Consider the following 16,826-nt stretch of genomic DNA (forward strand, 5'->3'; position numbering starts at 1 on the left):
TGATCTCATTTTTACTAAAAATGTCCTCTTGCCTTTTAGGAACCACTGCTTAAAATAATATTTACTTTGGATTTAACCACTGCCCTACGATGCTATTTTAGCCCACAGAGGGCTTGCTACTGGTTCGTGCAGAAATGACAAGACATGGGGTGGTTCATCTCTTTCTCACCAGCTGCTAATTGCATTACAAGATGCGAACCTTAAGCGTATGAAAGTGTTATTTCCAGCCTCGGAGCTGAGAGGCAAGTCCAGAGAGGTGCTGTGCACCTGCAGCTCCAGCAGGATTTGCTCTCATTGGGTTATTCTCCCTCTCCTGGGTGCTTCCAGGCAGCCTCTTATCTTAGCAGTGGGGTATTTCGGTTCGAACCCAACACTCCCCGGTATTTCAGGGAAATAACTCCGTCCCCATGAGACAGGGAGGCTGTGCTGAAGCTTAGCTACTGCTCAAGACCGCAGCAGGCATTCGTGAGGTTTGACCCAGTCTGCTCAAGACAAGTGGGAGCCTAGACATTGTCCATCCTTTTTCCCCTCTCTGTGAGCCAGTGAGATCCCGTTGGTGCCTGAATTACAGAAGTGTTACCAAAGCACAGGAAACAACCCTTAGACTTATTCCAGATAAGCAAATTCAGCAAACACAGCACTAAGACACTTGGGCTTGATTTTGTGCCATTTGTCAGAAATATTTCTTCCTGATCTGCTGGCTTATCACTATATCGTGCTATCCCATCTTTTCCCTTTGCCACGGGGTGAGGCATTGTGTCTCCTTGGTGCTTTTTGCCGGGATGTCTTTGATGTATTTTATGGCTTCTCGTAGCCGGAGGAAGTTTCTCCTTGCACTTCCTCACATTGGACACTGGGTTGAAAGGCACGGCACAGGATTTGGTCACGAGTGAAGTGCAAAAAGTAAACAGATGTTAAAAAAAAAAAAAAAAAAAGGAAAAAATCACACTAAATTAGATCGTGGAATATCAGAATTGTTTCATTTCCCAGACACAGCTGGGAAGTTATTAGGAACATATAGAAATAAGGATTTGTATTTTCTTTTGCTAGCTTATTTTCAACCTGAGACAACTTGCTCGAGCTCATCTTAGCACCGTGGCACTACAAAGCCACCTCGCAGCCACTTTCACCTTCACCTGTTCTGAGGGTGTCAAACCCATCAAAGACTGTGAGGTGGAAATTTAAGATCCCCCCGTGGCCAGTGGAGATACGTGGGTGCAAGGTGGCCAAACATAGGTGTCTGCAGTAGGGTGAGCAGACACATACCTCCCATGTAAACATCCAAAGTGCAGACAGCCTAAATTTAGATATCTGAGTCAAGAGTAAATCTTCCCTGCAGCGATAAGAAGCACTTCATCGGGATCCAAGACCAACAGAGGTTTGATGCTAGAAAACTCATGCCGCTATGGGTTTTCTGCTCTTTGTATTACTGTTTCCTTTCCAAAATCATGAAGATGAAAGTTAAGCTGTTCCTAGGTCTGTGCAGTAATTGCACAGTGGAATATAAACCAGCTGCCCTTATAACTTGTGAATAAAAATAACAACAGAGCTGGGGAATTCAGATCTCACAGTTCAGCAGGAGCCTTCCCACTAATCCTGTTATGACTCCACTCTCTCAACAGAAATGTAACGCTTTATGAATCGACTTGCATAAAGATTGTATTCTTATTCATTGTTCCCCATCACTTGTTGAATGATACCGGCTAAATACGCCGCTTTTAAAATGCCATCTATAATTGGGCTGCTCTCCTTGAGCAGGGCACGTCTTCAGATAAGGCACGCCGTCGGTTTGCGTTGTTAGATGCGGCACCTCAGAAGTTCAGAAGTAGGTTGAAGAGTGGACAAAAAAAAATAATTTCTGCAAATATAAAGCAGAAGGTACTAGACTGACTGTTTCTTGGCAGAGGACACGCAGACTGACTGCCTGTGCCCACACAAGAGGCTGGAAACCAGTGACAGATCTGGCTTCGAATGAGAGCAATTCATGTTCTCAGTTGGTTAAAGGAGCTTACGTTTTCACTGCTTGGGGACCTCTAAATCAGTCCAGCGATCTGGACTGAGATTAGAGCAGGTTATTTTAGATAAAATAAACAATAATTTCTGGGGTGATATCGATCAAAAAGATTACTCCAGCTTCTTTGCCAGAAGCATAACAGAATTCTGAGATCAGCGGTGCTCCTCTTGACAGTTGCCATGCCCATTGCGTTAAGGGTTCGTGCGTCCATCATTCCCCTACTGCCCTGTCCCCTCTGCCAGAGGCAGCCTTCACTCCTCTCTATCTCCATCGATTACAGAAAACCTATAGGGAGAAACGGCTGCCATTCCCTTCTCAAATCTTTCAATGCTGGCACTATTAAAAATCCAGAAATCTCCATGGGAACACGACCTTATTTTGGATGTTGCATTCCCTTTCTTTACCAACGTCAATGGGAGTGACATAGCTACTAAATGTGGGCACACCACATTTGGCCCCCAAATCCCAACCTCATACACCTGAAAAGCTCCTCACCCAAGTGCAGAATAATTCAGGGTCAGGCTCCCGGCAGAGCAAAGCCCCCACGTACAAAGACCCATGGCTCACAAGATGAAACCAAGACCCTCAGCATGGATAGCCTGGGCTGTTGGGACACCAGACAAATGCAACCTGTTTTAATTAATAAGAATTTCAGTCAATATTCATCATCTGTGAACATACACACAGGAAGAAGTCAGCAGAAGAAGACAATGTACCAGCCCTTCCTTTCCGTTGTTAATACTCTTGGAATTCAATAACAGTAAAAGAAACAATTACGCGGACAATTATTTCAGTGTTTCCTTTTAAAACAATATAAAAGGTACAAAATGAACATTTTTATATGAGATACTATATTCGCTCTGATGGTATTCTGATGTTTTCAATTACTCTTGTTTCCAAGATTACTTTGCACAGATAAAATAGTCATCTTGGAACATTAAAAAACAAAAAGAAACAACAAAAAAAAAAAAAAAGGAAAAAAGAAAAAAAATCACTCTCCATTTATGTAAATTTTATTCTTGACTTTTATAATAAAGGCCACATAGAGAAGTTAGTGCATTTGCAATATCATTCTATTCATGCCTTCATTTTTTATTTTTTTTTTGGCGTGATTGTTCAAAATTCCACTGAATAATTGAATGAATAGATGATAGCTCAGAAGAAATATATTCTTTTAAAGAAGACATTTAATTATTATGTTTTACATACTGTGGAACATTAAACTCACTTGGAAACAGCTTCAAAACAGTGGGTTATTATTTATTTATTCATTTATTTATTTATTTATTTTACAGTGGGGTTTGTTCAGGATTATTTGTTTTGGGTAAACGAGTGTTTTAAAAGTCCACAGGTGACTTAGGAGCCTAAATCCAGGAAAAAGGCAATGAAAGCAGAGCTGCTGAGATTCCTAAGTATCTTTGTACAAGGTATCATAAATAATTTTGAACAAGGAAAGATTGAGATGAAGACAAGTTTGTCTAGAATGTAAATAATTTGTCCATGAACTGGAGATGTCTTATGTGAAATGTCTTATGTGACAAGTGAATGTGCATATAAATGTCAGCCTTATGAACACCTGAATGTGTTTTTTAATGTCACGTATATTACACTTTTTATTATGCCTAACTTCATGTCCATGATTCAAAGGGGATCTAAGGAAAGGATTCTTTTGTGTGAAGCAAAACAAGGTACAGCAGGAGCAAAACGAAGGCACGCTAAGCAAATAGAAAATAAAATATTAATTGCAGGAAGAATTTGTGGCCCCAGCTAAAGCAGCAGCGTGTATACTTCCAAGGTCTAAATCAGGGTTAAAGGGAGTACCACAGGCTTTGTGTTACCGAGTGCCACGGACAGGCAGAGGAGCCCCCTACGGAGGAGTATTTCCCATCCCTGCACACACTGAAGATATTTGGGCTGAATGGAACTGAGCACAATTTGCCACAAAGTGCTAACCCTACTCACCTGAGCTTTCTTACCCTTTTTCTGTGGAATTAGGTCAACCAGTGCCGTTTTGGCTCTGAAGAAGCTGCTTTACGTTTGTTTTATCAACTCGCCGAGGCTGAGGCCCCACGTGGGTAAGCACTTTGCTGGTGCCAGATACAGCTGGGTTAGATTTGCGAGGTGCTTGGGAAGCAGAGAGCTGGTGCAAAACCAGAAATTATGCCTGGGACACGCCACCCTGGGCCACCAACCCGTCCCCCTGCCCACCGGGTGCTCACAGGGGCAAGCTTGCAGGAACCAAGGGGGATCAGGCAGCCAAACGCACGCCCAGCCTACCTCTTCACATCGCTGGCGCTACAATGGAGATTAACTGAAGTCAGTACGCTTTGGTTCATTCTTTCAGTAATTGTTAGGCTTTACCCAGCGATCTGGCACTCAGATTTGCTTGGAGTGTATTATCCACTGCTCATACGGCTCCTGCTCGGCAATAGCGAGACTCAGAGCTCTGCTCATGTCCTATCTCTTTTTTTCAGAAGAGCTACTTTTAAAACCTGGTGCAGACTGAATTTCTAATCCTTAAAACATTTGCAGAAATAGAGATTTCATCCCACACAATGGATTATCCAAAAGAGAAAGAAATATTGGCACAAATATCACTCTGGCTGGGGTTTATTCTACAGCAAAGCAAATAATCTGAAAGAGCAGAAGAAGCCTGGTGGCCTGACTCCCATGTGTAGGTAGCATTGATGAGTAACATCAAATTTCAATCTGCAATGCTTAACTATAACTTCAGCTAGTCATCTCGTGCCTTAAATAGACCAGAAAACTCTTCATTACAACAAAAAGATATGTCAGCCTTTGAAAGCCGAGTCTCCTTTCAGGAAACAAGTAAATTTTACAGCCTTGTGCTTCGCCGTGTTCTGACAAAATCTGACCATCTTCCTGCACATCTCTTGTGTGCTGGCGTTTCTGCTTTGAGAAGCACCCAGCCCAGCCAGGCTGAGGTTTTCCCATGCAGTGTGTGTGTGGATGCTCAGGTTTTTCCGTGCCCGAGTTCACAGCCGCGTGTGTGCTCGGGAACCTTCAGGATGTGGACATTTGGGAAAGTGCGATGGGCTGCCACCACCACGGGTGTGACAGAGCACAAACAGAGTCCTCAGAATCCATATTCATGCCAAAACTTCTTCGGGCTCCATGGAAAAAGTCATCACCCCCTGGTCTGACTGCCCAAAGGATGGACAGACAAACAGACAAAATCCTTATGTTCATTAAAGGAGCGCACGCCTGACCTCAGTCCTATAGCAGCGTTTGATATAGCTGCACCTTGGGGCACAAAGCACTCATCCCATTTCGAAACGAGCAGGAAATTTCCAGAGAAGCATGGGTAGAGAACAGTGTGTGGAGTTTAACTTCATGTGTTGATTGGTTAGGCAGCTTGAGAGAAAAAGGTGATGAGCATCTGCTGAGCAAAAGCAAAGAAAAAAAAAAAAAAAAAGAAAAAAAGAGGTGGTAAGCTTGCTAACCCCTATAGCATATGATACAGTCATATATTGTCAGTATGGAAATCTGTGGTTTATCGAAAAGTAGGTGTGCTCGGATGAGTAATATAAATTATGCCTAATTTTATAACATATATATAACATGGGGACAAAGTGGCATTACTTGTACCATTCATTGCCACACTTCAAGAAGAAGCTCAGACTGAAATTCTAAAGGTAAAGCTTAAGTTTTAAAATCAATTGCATTTTAGAAACAGAAAATGTGAAATTTAATTTTAAATAATTAATTATTTAATTCTCAGCTGGCAACACCAGGACTAGAGGATGACAAGTGTAATGCAGATTTCAAAGGAAGATCTCCTACCTGAAGTATTGTGCTCTAAACTTTTTATTTAATCTTTGCAGGCAGCCTGGTCTTAGCCATCATCTCAGATTTTACCAGCGTGTTAAAAGTGAGGGGCAGATTTTCTGTGGCACCCAGATATAAAGTAAAACTTGGAAACTAACTGACATTTAAGGGGCAGATAACTTGATTTTCATGTGTTACAGCATTCAGTAGAAAGCTACTGTCTTATTACATTAGCAACATCATACTGTTATCAATTTTAAAGCACATGAAAAAAAAAATCCTTCTTTGGGAAATCACTAAATAGAGGACAGAATCTTCCTTTCTGTTACATCGGTTTTCATAGCTACTAATTAATGTGAGTTTTCAAAAGCTTCAAACAACAGCAAGTCTCTGAACTTGGAAAGGTAACGTAATGAAACGCCCATGAAATGTAATTGTGCATTTCACTTCGTCTCGCAGAGAAAATCATCTAGAACAGTCTCATTTTTTGCATGATGACTATACCTGTATAATACATGCCACCACTGCACAGGAAGGATCCTTGGCCTGTGGTTCACATACCAAGAAACTCATTTTTCCCTCTCATAGTTCTCAGTGCCATGATTAGATTTGCATTTCTATAAAGTCTATCATTAACATTAAACTGAAATTGTTCTTTAAAGTCTTGTGATGATCCACCAAGCCTGTGGATACTTTACAACAGCCTCCTGTACGTAGACTGGAATACAGGGAAACTACCATGATTGAAAAATCATTGCCCTCTATTTCTGCATTAACATGTAGCAACCATTAGCTGTTCTAACTGGACAGTTAGATGATACATTGGACACAATATTGGATTTTTATTATTATTATTTTTGATTATCCAAAATATATAAACAGTCAAAACAGTTCCAGGTTTCTTTAGCAGCAAACGCAACTCTGTTCTGCTGTGGGAGTTGCAGGCAGTACTTGGTACAGGAGTAGCCAAAGAGCTATTTTTTTAAAACAACCAAGGCACTGAGATGCATTCTGCAAGCCAGGTTTTTTACAACGTAGCCCCTCAAAGTAAAGATTAAATGAAAGATGATGAAACATGCTGACACTAAATGGCCATAAACATTTTTCTTTATTTTTTTTCCAGAAACATTTGCATGTGAGAGTGAGTAGTTCAGGGAAGGGCTCATGATGGGTGCAAGAAAGGGAGGTTTTCTACACTGATTCATATCTAGGGTAAGCTTTTATAGGACACTACCTGCTCTAGGCTGCCACAGCCAGGACGCAGTTACAGAGCAGTGCAGCAAGCTTCTTGCTACGCAGCCATCAAGGTGCCCAGCCAGTTGTCTCATTACCTACTGAAAACAGCTTGAACTTTCTCAAGGCTCAGGGGGTGCCTCCTTTAGTTCACAGCTGACGTTACCGCTACCAAATAGGCCATTCGGCAAAGAGAAAAAGAGGAATATTTTTTATCAGGAAAGGTTGCTGTAGTCCTGAAGTCGCAGGAAGGAAAGAGGGCACAGTTTCTGAGGCAGAGCCTAAAAATAGCAATTTAGGTTTTGACTCCAAAAGAGCACTAAATACATGTTTAATTTTAACCACATGTGTGTTCCCATCTTGATTCAACACAATGTTTTAGCATGAAGCACATGCTTAACTAGGATTTAAAAATACACCCAGGGAGCTAAGCACATACGTGTGTGTTTCAGACCACAGAGATAAAACTGCTCATGGCCCTACTTCCGAGCATATATTTAAGTGTCTTCTCGTCATTGTGCATCAGAAAACGGAGTGCTTTGTTACAGTCAAGGCTGCTCTACTGCCACGGAAAGCACCACAGTGGTCCAAAGACATCTGCTTAGAGTGCTTGTTTCATTGCAATCCTCTGAAGTAAAGCCTGGGGTGTGGAAAATAGAGGGAAGAAAGTAAGCATCTGTTTTCATACGGAATGTACTCCTGCAAGAAGATAGACTTTTTTTCCCCCCCCCTCCAATGTCAAATCCTGCAAAGAAGGCCTGTGAAAGAAAGAAACTCACTGCAAAGCCAGCTGTGAGAGCAAAGGGTTTAAGAGAGCGGAGGAGACGTTTCATTAGGAAAAGGGAATGGGGGTGGGAGGCCCACCTAGGGCTTTCTTGCTGCGAAGACAGAAATCCCTGAGGATTTGGGGTGGCTTTTTGCAGTGATCTTGGACGTCGGGCGAAGTGGGAAATGGGAAACTCAGCAACACCGCACCGAGCCGCTGTTCTGTCAGAAGGGACGGTGCTGCTGGTGCCCAAGGAGGAGAGCCTCACCTCCGACAGTGACAATTGCGACTGATAGCGGAGGTTGTGGGGTGAGACTGCAGGGTGTATGCTCACCCCGCTGAGTGAGAACGCGATCCTCCTGCCTTGCACGTCCGTCCGCATGACACACCAGTGGGAGAGCGTCCAAGGCACTTATTAGCCCAAAGTGTGAATGTTGGCCAGATGGTTTCCTTGGATTCGGAATAGTCAAGAGGATCAGACCTGTGATTTATTGTAGGGCCGCTAAGATGTGCGGCTACGATGGGCCTTGCTGCTGTTGTGTGGTCAGCGATGGTGGCACGTTCATGCTGCTCTTGCTTTCCTGAATCCAGATGCTTTGGGTGAAATGGTGGGCTTACCAGAAGCCAAAACAGCAGTAGCCAAAGACAGCCGAACAGATTGTCTTGCAGCTCTTTGAACTGTCTCATTGGTCATTTGAATATCTACTGCCAACTTTGATACAGCATTTTCCTTTCTGTCATTAGCAAGAGCAGTCAGTTTAAATCAACAGGCCAGAAAATAGCCCGAAATGTATTTCCTGAACGCAGGGACACAAGCTCTTTGGACTCACTCCCCAAACGTTTTGGCACTGGTGGAAAGACTCCCTGGGGATTTAATTTTCTCTTTACATGAAGAAGTTTTTTCATTAACTGCACCAGAATGAAAAAAAAAAAACAACAGCTTTTGTAATATATAGCTGGTCTAGATAGGCATGTTCAATACTTAACTCTCTGATGGCTTGTTCATAAGTCTAAAAAAAATATTTAGAAAGCAGACCAGCCTTTTCTGCTCTCAGTTCACTTCACAGATTTAGTCCCCACTACAGGCTTTCCCTGAGCATGCTCTGAAATGCAGAATTAGCTAAAAAATTCAGACCAGCTCCCCAGTAGGAAACACAGTAACGTTCCCAGACTTGCATGAAGCCCTCTGGTTTTCCATTAAGTACTGAGTTGTTTTATTGCCTTTGGTAATATTCAAATGCGATGTGAGAGATGCATATACGTTTACTCTTTCAATATATATATTTCCTCTTTCTGTGCTTATTTTATGATTGTTCAAACAATCATAAAATGGATTTAATCTATTAAAGAGTATCTCACATACCCCATCTGCAAGTTCAGCTGTGTTGCTAAATTCGACTGGGTTTGTACATCAGTATTTTATACAGATAAACAAATATAAATCCATAAATACATGTTTACACTTAGCCAGTGTCATTTTTCCTCTTCCTGGCTGGATGAACAAAGACCTACTTCCACCCTTAGTTTAATATGAAACCTGCTTCCCCTCAAATTGTTGAAAATAGTTGGCCATGGATCGTTCACTTGGAAAGCAGACCTTACCCTAAATCTAGAAATAATAATATATATGCGTGTCCAGTTCAGAGCATTTAAATAAGCCCTGAAATTCTATTTTCAGTATCTTTGTTAAGCACAAATACATGAATGCATGTTTTGTTGTTGTTGTGTTTTGTTTTGTTTTTTAATTAGGTTATGTCTTAAGATGTTCCCAGAAAACTTAAAACAAAGGTTGAAATTTCTGTCATACGCTGTGTGGTTTAATAAAAGGGGCTTAATACCAAAATGAAATAAATCTAGCATTAGAAAAATAAGCAGAATCAAAATCCATTTAACTGAAACCTGAAGCTCTTTATTTTTAAATCATAATACACTCACAGTAGAAGCTTCACTAAACACTGTCCCTGTCAGAGATAGCCCTTTATTCTTTCTTCTCTATCGCTTGTCAAGTAGCTAATTCAAGTAGCTAATTGTGCAAATAACTAATCCAACCACCATGTATTCTGTCAATTATTCTCTTTTTCATTCCCTTTCTGTTGTTACTCCCATGTATTTTTACATCATCTTTTAAGTAGATTATAAGGACAAGCAACACACATCACCACACAAAACCCCAAACCAAGGATCTCTGATCATCCTCAATGCATCTGGGCTCAATAATAAAAATAATATTTAATAATAATAACAACGATATGCCATTTTCTTCCACCGATGTTGAGCCTTCAAATAACACTATGTTATTATATGTTAAATAATACCATTTTGGAGAATAAACTACTAAATCTCACAAGCTCTCTAAAAAGTCCCTGCACATGATGTACAAGCCAAGAAAATGCCATCTATCTTGGCATTTTCTAAGCAAGCTTTATAAAATGTTGTGAACTTTCCCCTTGGCCTTAGATAGTTTAAAATAATTTGTCTTGTAAAAACGGTGAGGTTGGAAACTCTGTAAAAGAGGGTTATTAGACAGAAGACAATCCTCGTTGTCTTAGCCTGACTTCAGTTGGGCAAAACTGGAGAAGAAAACTCTTGCCAACCTACTCAAAACTACTTGGTGCTTTACTTCATGTTGAAAAGAAAAGCTAAGCAGCTATTTTTATGATACTTGGCCTTGAGTGCAAACATATCACCTCCAATGAATTGGCCATCAGGTTTTTAATCACTTAGTCATACAGCAGCTGCACGCTTGTATTCTTTCATGAAGTGTGTCACGTTGAAAGAAGTTTCCTATTTTTGCAAGTGAAGAACAAGCATGTTTGATTTCAACAAAAACAAGTAACTACGTTATTCTTGTTCTATCAAATTCTAGGAAGAAAGAATATAGAGGGGAAAAAAAAAATCTTCAAGTGGCTACATTTTCTTTAGCATTCTTCCATTATTGATTCAGCAAAATTGTTCCTGCGTGAATTGTGACACTTGTCCTATCTCTCTGAAGACATTTGAGGCTGCAGCACATCACCACCAGCTCCTGTGGGCTTGGGGCTGCTGACGACCCGAGCCCAGGCTCCATATTCTAATCCCCTTCCTGTGTTTCTTTAGAATGCTTTTTCTCAATTTAAATCATGCAGAAGACAGTGACAGATAGCTCTTCTGCAGATAATGAGGAAAGTGGTAACTTTTTGAAGCATTGAAATAAATTCATGTTTCGTTTCCCATGACATTTGGGAAATGATTGTAGATGCTCCCATGTGACTATTGGCACAAGATGCTAAAACCTTCCATGGCACTCATTCCTGCCTTAGATGTCAAAAAGATTTAAGTTCTTAGTGCTTCTTAGAAAAAAAAAAAAAAAAAAAAAAAAAAGTCCATGATGTCTAATTCATCAGGAAGCATTTCTTCGCTGTGCGGGTGATGGAGCCCTGGCACAGGCTGCCCAGAGGGACAGTGGAGTCTCCCTCCTTGGAGATCTCCAAAATCTGCCTGGATGAGGTCCTGGGCACCCTGCTCCACGTGGCTCTGCTTGGGCAGAGGGGTTTGGACCGATGGACCCAGAGGTTCCCTCCAGCCTCAACCAGTGCGTGACCCCGTGATGCTGTGAATCTGACATCTGCTAGGATTAAATAAAAGTCTTACAAATCATAAGTCTGTTTTCAAATGGCATCATTTATATGAAAAAAAAAATGTTTGAGACAATAGCGGTGACTTGTAGAAATTGCAAGCTTCATCCTACCTTTGCACAGATAAAAACAAATATTTAGCTCGGTGCCAAAAATACAGACAGAACTGCTAATGAGAATAAATTCATAGAAATTTAAATGATAGCATCTGAGATGGAAGCTGTACGCAAAAACTTTAATATGTGCTCAATCTGGGGATGATCTCCAGCCCAGAAGACTTAAGGAGCTGGCACACTAAATCATCAGTCTGTCAAACCAGGAGTGCAGACATATTATTGAAGCATAGCAAATGTGGACAACTTTTAAGAAAATGGAAGAAAAGCAAGCTTAGCAGCCACCAAGCTATCCGAGTTCAAGCTATACGGTGTTTAAGTTTCGAAGAAAACAACAATAAGCTCGTGGACATAAATGGGAGAAAGATTTATGAAAGACAGATCTTATTAGACAAATCTAATATTTGCTCTGATAGGAAACATTATGATTTAAGCAATCTAGACCTAATGCTATTGGACTGTGGAAGTATTTGATGTTGTAACACGGAAAAAGTAGTAGGTAGCTTTCCAAAACATGATAATTAACTCACAAAGAGAAGGCGGCGGTGGGTTTTCTGAATGTATTGATAGAATTTAACCCACAGTATTCATCACGGATTAGTGCTGAAAACGATCTTCCCGCTTATTTCAACAATGATCTCCGTAGCAAAGGGAGGAGTGGGCTAATGAAATGTTCCCGTGACAAATTAGAGGAGCTAATGGCAGTGACAGGTGCACCACACTGGAAGATCTGCTCGTTGAAGACCAAAGCAACGCAGAGGAGATTAGGTTCAATAATACCTAGTGAAAAATAGACTCGGAGAGTGATTCACCTCCTCGCACAGAGCCAGCCAGGAGACAGGTCTCTGGGCAAACGTAGTGTGGTCGGGGACCTGCCAGGAGTGATTCACCACAGATAGTGCTGAAAACTCTTCTAGAGCTGAGCATCCATACCCGGCCTGCTAACATCAGGTGAGTCGTTCAGGTTGGTAACTGTTAAGAAAAAGGCTGAAAGGCATCGGAGAGAGATGATACAGGAGAATGATCTGGCCATATCGCTGAGTTCCAGGGTAAATACCAGCTACCAGTGTGTTATAGCTGTAGGAAATCCAAGCGATCCTAGCTTGTGATCCAGGTTACTACTAGCATATGTAGGCAGCTATAAATTGCATTGTTCAAGACACGATATTGTCAACCTGTTCAGAAAAGATGAACTCAAAATGAAAAGAAAATGCAGAGAAGGGCTACTCAGAAGAGAATGGAAAATCTGTCATGTAGGGACTTACCAGTTCTCCTGGCATGATGATTATTATTACCCATAAACAAACAAAAGAAGCAAACAAAAAAGAGGAAGCACTACTTAAGTTAAAGGATGATACTAATAACGAAAATATCGTCACAAGGAATTAAAAGACATTTTTATCAAACAAATTACTGGGTTTCTGAAGCAAAGGGAGCAATACAGTAAAATTCTATATTTGAAATAAAAATGTTGCATGAAGTTAAAACATTAGTTGCAACTTTGATATAAGAAAAACAAAGGCATTAAACATTTCACAAAATACATTCAGAGTTAAACTTTTCAGACATGCAATTTAGAAAAAGTTATTTTATCATGCTATATCACAGTTAAAATCTTCTTCTTTTACTTAGAAAACAACGTTTGTCATGTCTCATTCCAAACATCTCTCTTTATTTTATTATTTTTAATTGACCTAATTTGTGAAAAAAAGCCAAAAATCATATTATTATAAGTGGAATATTGCTGTGTAAGTAGAATTGCTGTACTTTAGTCATTAAAACTAGATGACAAGCAGTAGACAAAGAGTAACAGTATTTCTAGTTTTACTGGCTTGTCACTAAGTTAATTGGCCACAATATGCACCTCCAAATAGCATTTCCCCGTCTTTTCTTAAAATAAATAAATAAATAAATAAAAGATAACAATAATATAAAAGAAACAAAACCAACACTAGTATTTTTAAAATGTTTCCAGGGAAAAAAAAAATCATTTTTTCCAGATGCTGGTTCTTTAGGAAATATTAAAGATGCCCGCTGAAATCTTTATAAGAAATTGCTTTATTGCACATTTTGTATTCTTAGCCAACCTGTCATCACGACCTCTGCATTTCCATAACTACCTACATATGCCCATTTACTCGAGTGGAGTAAACTGACAGAACTAACTTCACTGCAGCATGGCTCAGGGAGAAATTTTCACATGCCAAACTTAAATGGTAAAAATATAACAGAAACAGGAAGCCTCTTTGCATGAAAAACTAATGATTTTTTTTTAAATTCTTTTGAATTAAAAATAATAATAATAACAATAATGTTTTGACCGGAATACTTTATTCAAAAATATATTTTTTTCTATGGTAATTTCAGGAGTGTAGACTTCCCTCGACTACAGAACATAGTGTACAGGTTTTTTGAGAACAAAACATCCCCAGCTACCGCTGCCAATTGGTACAGTGGGTGCTTGTAGCACGCAGCATTTCCAACCATCCATGGCTGCTCACACCCATGGAAACAACAACAAAATTAAGAAATCCATCAGCAGAAGGGTCTAATAAACTCCCCCAAACACCTGCAACTACAAGGGACGGCAGGCAAGAGGAATCCTCTGCCCCTGCTGAGCTCGGCTGAACACGGTGCTGGGCGAATACCTGAACCCAAAGATTTCCACGGTGAGAGCGAAGCATCCTGTGTACCTGCTGGCCTTCTTCCAAACCCACCCCCTTCTCCCTGATGGACTAATGTAATGCATACCCGCTAAAACGATGCAGGATGTCCTAAAATGATGACATTTCATTTTAATTGAAATCAAACACACGCTTCCTCCAGGGAATAAGAAAGTAAACCAAATTTTAATAGAAATTCACACAAGTACGGGAGAATATTTTTCTCCCTCCTATATTATCTTTCCATGGAAATCCAAGAACAAATATTTTTGAGGCAATAAATGAAACCTAGTCTCAGTTAAACTGTAGTGAAATTAGTGAAGTTATATTGCGTATTGATTTGGTGCCTGTGCTTCTGTGGAAATGCAACTGTAGTGGATATATGTTTACTAAAATATACTACTTATCATAAACTTCACAGGGCATCCCTACCAGATTTTGGCTCAAAAAATACAACTTTTCCTACTTATATGAATCTTAGCCTAATACCTCAGATAGCAGGAAACTGTTCTCTCAGAATTTCCCTCCATACTCTCAAACCATCAGTTCCAAAACTGGTTGTATTTGAGAACAGAAGAAGGGTGAAGGCACAAGTCTTGTGTCTGTGTTTCTGTGCAATGGGATGCCAATGTATAATTAACCAGGGACTGCAAAACATCACAACTCTGCCCTCAGAAAGGCCAGAGCTGATAAGGTGCTGGTATCACAGCAATTACAACCTCTGGATTTTCTGGGCTTCAAAGGAGTGCTACGAACACCACTGGCTGCTGGTAACAGCTGAACACAACAGCAACACAGATCCCAGTGGTCAAGGAATTTACAGTCCTACAAGCAAAGGAATAAGCAGCCTCTGAAACACCTTCCTAAACCAGACACTGTTAATACACGCTGCCTGCTCCTGATGCTGGTTGCATCCAGAGATGATGCCCTCAACTACTCCTTGCCATCAAACGATGCTGCTCTGCAGAAAGAAAAAATCGTGAGCCAATCAAGAGCTCAACTACAACTTGTTGCATGTCAGTGGAAAACAGATTGCACTTCTCACAGCTGTAATTCTGACTCTACACTCAGAACTTCAGTTTGCAAAGTTAAATAAAACTTAGGTTGGTTTGCTTATATTTCCTCTTTGTACCTTCCTCTCAGGAAAGCACAAAATCCCATGATATTCCCATTGAAGAGCTGTGAAACCTTTAGCTTACAAGACATAAGGGAAGAACTTGACAAATGTTTTATTGCCATACTTTCAAACCTGATCTCTAATCACTATCCAAAATTCAAGTACACTTTTTTTTTTTTTTTTTTTTTTTTTTTTTTTTTAAGGAATAAATCCTGTATGAGCAGAGAGCAGAATATGTGGAAAGGTACCGAAGAAGACAAGTGGATCAGTTTGTATTGAAGAAACACGTTGATAAATACATGTGGGAAACTAATGCATTGCAATTGAAAATAAAGAGCAGAGTCATGATAAAGGAGAGACAAAGAAATGTCAATGGTAGAGTGCTGAAGTGTCACAAAACTTAAAATGAAACAGAGGTCCCAGGTGATGGCGGGGGGATGTCTTCGCTCTCCCAACAATGAAGTGGTTTTCTTACCGGCTCATGGGCTTTAAATCTGACATCCAGATAGGATTTTATTATTTTTTTTTAAATACCACTTTCATCCCATCAAAATCAACAGTAGATATGCAAAATGATTTAACCACGTATCTCATAGGACTTGGACACATCCCTCAGGATGTATCAAGAAGTCTCTCTGCTGACAACATATTCTCTGCATTTTTTGAAAGGGGAAACATTTGTGACAAGAGCACAGTGAATAGGACCACTATGTGACACTTCAAACGCTCCTGAAGACATCAGAGAAAGCATTTTGATCTTCTAAGGCCAATTTTCTTCCTCCGGTTCACTTCCTCAGACTAAAGTTTGCAGCAAGGATTTTGAGGTTCTTGGGAAATTTCTTCGTTCTTTGCAGAAGTGAAAGTTTTCAGCCCTTCCTTAAACCTCCCATTCATTCTATTGAGAATTTTGCTACAGTGACTATGGGATTTAACCTCTAAAAATACTGACTGCTTACACAGTCTACTATGGATTCAAAGTTCCTTGGAAATGTGAATTAACCTTTGTATACTTGCGAAGTCAAAATGACTCTTACATTTTTCTATAATTGTAAAATAAACCACAAACCATAGAAAAAAAAATAATAGCTATATAGTTAAGCCATAGAAATATTTACTGATGTTGCAAATACAAGTATCTCAACCTTATTCTGTCCCTCTTTTTTTTCTTTTTTTTTTTTTTTTTTCTTCATTGTTTTCAGAGAATGATTCAAAGTATAGCAGAGAAACACAAAGAACTATAGTAGAGGTTGCATGGAAATGATGAGCATTTTCTGTGCTTCTTTTTTCCATTTTTTTAAGGGGGCGAAAAGTTGCTTCAAGAAGCATCCAGTTTGGTGTAGTTTGATGTTGAGAAGCTCCTACTTCGTGGGATGCTGACAGGCTCTGAGCAGTGGCTCTGAGGTCTTCTGAGCTTGGTCCCCTCTCCTCTCTGCTCCATCTCCTCAGGTTGAGGTTGTGCTCCCCAGCTCCGCAGGCAGCGTGGCTCTGGGTACTGAGAAAATTCTTGTGTATTTAAG

This window comes from Aythya marila (assembly GCF_965140915.1).
Source record: "Aythya marila genome assembly, chromosome: Z".
NCBI lineage: Eukaryota > Metazoa > Chordata > Aves > Anseriformes > Anatidae > Aythya > Aythya marila.